The sequence below is a fragment of the Meleagris gallopavo genome, chromosome 9 (assembly GCF_000146605.3).
Source record: "Meleagris gallopavo isolate NT-WF06-2002-E0010 breed Aviagen turkey brand Nicholas breeding stock chromosome 9, Turkey_5.1, whole genome shotgun sequence".
Lineage (NCBI taxonomy): Eukaryota > Metazoa > Chordata > Aves > Galliformes > Phasianidae > Meleagris > Meleagris gallopavo.
In genome coordinates this window covers 1,992,202-1,996,983 of record NC_015019.2, presented here as the reverse complement: position 1 = coordinate 1,996,983, position 4,782 = coordinate 1,992,202, and positions in this window count along the sequence as shown.

The window sequence follows — 4,782 nt, the reverse complement described above, 5'->3', positions numbered from 1 at the left end:
TCTTTTTTTTTTGTATTCTCCTTTCCCCCAGCCTGCCCGGACACACAAAAGGATTTTTCTTCCTTTTCTCCCCTCTCTCCCCTAAGCCGGGGGATGCAGCACACGGGCGGCTGCAGGACTGTGCCGTCCCAGCCCCGCTGCGAGCGCCCGCCGTCCCATCCCCGCCATTCAGGGCCGCCCCCCCGCTCCCCCGCGTCACGTTGGATATGCCAAGCCTCGTTTAGGGCCACTTTTATCACCGAGGGACACTCAGCCCTCGGCTTAGGCTGCTTTAGCGATGAAAAAGGCTTTTGAAAGCAAACGTAACCTCTCCCCATCCTCTCTGAGTCCTTGCGCCGAGCCCCTCAATGCCAGCCGGAGGCTTTCATTAAAAGCATCTTTTCTCCCGCGGCTGGACAGGGGAAGGTGATTCCTCTCCCTAAGCCTTTTCATAAAGAAAAAGATGCAGGAGCTCCTGGCTGTGCGGCGGGGCCGTGCACAAAGGCTCGGCAGGGCTGCAGGATGGGGCACAGTTTGCGTATTTGGTGCTTTGCTTCCATTATTGCTGCTTGGCAGATGTGGGCTCAGGGCAGCCCGTGGGTTCTTGTGTGTTTGGTCCCCTGCTTTTGGGGTCTGGTTGGCACCTGGTGATGGAGAAGGGGAGAGGTTCTCTGTGGTGCAATCCTTGCTTTGCTCTATGGGGAGGTGAATCCAGCAAAAGCAAATTCTTGCTTCCTGCCCACTGGGGCTTCCTTTCCCAAGCACAAAGCCCAGACTGGGCAGGCTGCTGGGCATCCCAGGGGAGGGGATGAGGTGGGTTTTCCCTTCAGACCCATGTACGAATGTGGGTGCTTTTCCCAGGTTCAGCAGTGAGGCTGCACTGTGTGTTGGGGGGGAATTGAGGCCGTGCTGGTGAGGAAGCAGTCGCTTGTACATAGCTGTACTGGGAGGGAAGGATGGCTCTGAGCGCTTACAAACAAACCAGCAGATGCTCTGTGGGCTTACAGGAGCAAAACGCTATAGGAGGTGAGAACGGCAGAGTTGTGCTGTTGTAGAGGTGTTGGTGGGTCCCGGAGATGTCTGGTGCAGGGCCTCAGACCTGGCCGTACCTCATTTCAGCCTCATCTGCTCCAGTTTCCTGTGATTTGTTCTGCTTCTGTGTCCTCATCCCCTGTCCAGAAGCATCTCTCTGGTTTTTGGGTGCACCTCCTTCGTGTCCCCCTGTGAGCACCCTGGGCAGACTCATGCCTGACCTGTCCTCCCCTAGGGCGAGCAGTGGGAAGGCAGCTGCTGAATGCCCGTCCTCTGCAGGGCCATTAGCTGAAAGTGCTGAAGTAGAAGGGAGGCCACAGAAGATATGTGCTTCACAAACCAAATGCGTTTGCTGTTGATTGTTGGTCTTTAAGCCCTTCAATCCATTTTTGATGTAATAATGTTTGTAATCCAATCTAACATTTTTTGGCAGCAGAATTCAGCAAGACCAGATATATTACACCGGCTGTTCCCTTAAACCCCTTGTCTTGCATTTCTGTTTTTAGATGCAATTAGACCCAACCTGGCAAGAGCTATTGTTGTCAGCCATTGCTGCCTCTGCGATGTGGGTCTCATCCCTGGGCCTTTCTTCCTCAGCACTTTTCTATTTCTATTCTAGATTGAATTTTAATGTGGAGATGAGGGTCACCTGTGTACTGCCAAATGCCAGAATCCTCCTTTTCTTATTCTTTTTTTTTTACTTTTTTTGGGACACGTTGCTGTACTTCCTTGTCCCCTATGTGCACAGCTGCAGTGCTGCTGGGGGGGCCGTGCTGGGTGCCCGCCAGCCACGCGCTCTGCTGCGTTCCTGCTGGTCCCATTTGAATGTGGCTGCTTTCATATGCTCCTCATCTCCTGTCCCACAACTCGCTGGGTGAAATCAAGTTGAAAGCAAAAGTGCTGTTTGATGCTGTGATGAGAGCTGTGAACTTCAGCTGATAAAACCCCAATTAACCAACTTCCTCATGCTTCACCCAAATGGGCTGCAGCTGCGCAACCTCCTTGCCCTTGCGACATGGCTGCAGGGACACGCTCTGGGAACTGAGCTGTGGGCATGGGCTCCTCCTCCCTGGCTGGTGGGTCTAGGGGGCCCAGAGCTGTCCCCCAGTTTGGCGGTCCCGGAGCTGTCCCACTTGAATCTGGAGGTCCCGGAGCTGAGGTTAGGTGTGGGGGTCCTGGAGGTCTGTGGGTGATAGGGGTAATGGGGTATGCCCCGCTCGAGTCCCTGCAGGAGGTGGCAGTGGTGTGGGGGACGAGCAGGCTCTCGCCGTGCCTGACTCAGAACTTCAAAGCCCCTGCTCTGGACATGTCAAACCCAAATAATGGCCCTTAGACAACACGCGGTTCCTTGTCTCGGAGGCTTGTCTGAAGACCGTGACCACGGTAAATGCGATTTTGTTGAGCCCTGTCCCTTAAGCCTCTGCCTCTTTTCTCTTCTCCTCCTCCCTCCTGACCTTTTCGGCTCAGCGCTGTCCCCGCGCAGCCCCTGGCAGCTGATCTCATGGCTCAGCCTTTCACGGCGCTAATAGGGATGAAAAGCCCCATCAGAAAGGGCCTGCGTCCCCACGCCCGGCCGGGAGGGCAGTGCCCAGCACTTTGATCTGCTGCTGCCCGCTGTGCCCCGCTGGAGAGCCCAGCTCCCTGCCAGCAGCACGGGAGGTCCTTGCGGTGAAGCGCAGCATTGCCAGAAGGGACCCTGTCCTCAGCAGTGCTTCCTCCATAGCACAGGGAAAACCGAAGCGTGGCTGCTTTGGGAGTGAGTTTTTACCAAGGCACTTGAAAGGCTGCAGGAGCCTTCAGCTTGAGGATGGCTTGTAACAAGCTCCCAGCGTGTGGGCACGCCTGGCGGTGTGCGGCAGATAAGCGCAGGCAGCCGATGCGCCACGCTTTGTTTTAAATCCCTGCTGCTCCCCGAGCCCCTCGTGCTGCTTTTCCTTTTGCTGCCTGCGCACCCACAGTGCTTTCATGGATTCACAGAGTACCCAGAGATGGAAGGGACCCATGAGGATCATCGAGTCCAACTCCTGGCTGCGCCGAGGACCGCCCAGAAATGCTTACTTGCCTTGGGGAGCTCAGCCCCCGCAGGAGCTGTCTGTGCTTTTTGCATTGCCGTGGGCTTGCCAGCGTCCCTTAGCTCTGACCTGTCCTCACGTGGAATGTGTCGTATGTCACTTCTGCTGTGCTTCTGTAAGCTGAGCCTGTGCTGTGGGCTCTGGGCAGCGCTGCACCACCTGCTCCATGGGACGTGCAGCCCTGCAAGCGAGCTGGGCTCTGGCATGAATGAATTGTGATATGTAGCTCCTTTCCATCTTCTTTTAATTTCTAATGGTCTGTGTTTTGAAATCCTCTTGGCCAGCCTGTCTGTGCTGGCGGAGGGCTGCCCGGCTGCATGCTCACCTCCCGGAGCTTGCCTTGCTGGGGAGGATGAGCTCGTGTTGCTGTTTGAAGTTGCTTTGCCCTAGGAGTGATGGTTTTGCTGCTGTGTGATGATGCCGTGCTTTGATCCCGGCTTGCCGCGTTGGCACAGGGCTGTGGGGCCCATCCTCCATAGTGCTGTGACCACCGAGCAGGTGTGTGCAGGGGACCAGCCTTGTGCTGAGCATCTTCTGGAAGCATCCACTCCCACAGCTCAGAGAAGCAGCAGCCCCACGTCCCGGAGCGGGGCTGGGAGCAGGAGGGTGGTTGGGCCTGCATCCCCTCCCAGCTGCGGGGCTGTTTGCACCCGTGTAGCCTCTCTGCTGCCAGCAGATTCCTGGTGTGCATGCAAAGTGTGCTTTCCTCTCGGCTGTCCCGCAGCGCGCCCCAAACCCTCTCCATCCCTGCTGCTTCCCACCTTCTGCATCTCCCAGCCGCAGCCAAGCCCACCAGATCCTGCTTCCAACACATCTGCACATAAATCAGCCGCTCTGCTCCCTGATAACTTTGGCTTTGCTCTGAGCCACCTCCAGCTCTGTATCCGGGCAGTGCTGACGCAGCCTTGCTGAGCCCGCTGCAGCCGTGCATCTCCGTCCGTCTGTCCTTCGGGGCCCCGCGACAGATTGCCTGGTCGGAGTCACAGATGTTTTGCTACCTAACCAAGGAGATTTACACCCTGTTAAAACTCAATAAGTGCTTTCCTCCTGCCCGGGTCCCAGCGGGGCCCACAAATGACTCTGGCAGAGCATCAGGTGGAGAATTACATGGCACTTTTTTTCCTGTGACGTGCAGCTCGCTGCTCAGAGCTGCCCCTGAGCCTCTGCAAGTCTCGCTCCTCCTGACGCTGCCTTTTTTTGGAAGGGGGTGGATAGATGTAGGACAAAGGCTTCATTCTGCGACCTGATCCCACGTGGACTCTCAGTGTGTTGGATGCAGGAGAGCGTGCAGCCAAGCAGTGCTGCTGCGCTGAGCAGTACTTTCTGGCCCTGACAAGGTTACCTGCCGCGTGGCTGTGACTCTTAATTACAGTGCTAATTAGAGCTGATTATAATTTTTCCATCAAAAAGCTGCTTTTCGAGGGAATTACTTTCTCGATGTCATCACTTGTGTTCAAGCATCTTCCTCTGTGTGGCACTTCAGTTCTTGCCCAGGGGCAGCAGCAGATCACCGCTCCTGGGAGGTGGGCAGGTGACCGTGCGGCCAGGATGCTGAAAAGCAAATCCTTTGTTGTATAATTCCTTGTGCCACACTGAGCACATCACCTGGTTTGTGGGTTACATGTAGAAGAGTGAGGGAAAGTAGGAGCCCAGCAGAGCCCAGCAGTGTGTGTCTGCTCTGCAGGCTGATGCCGTTCCC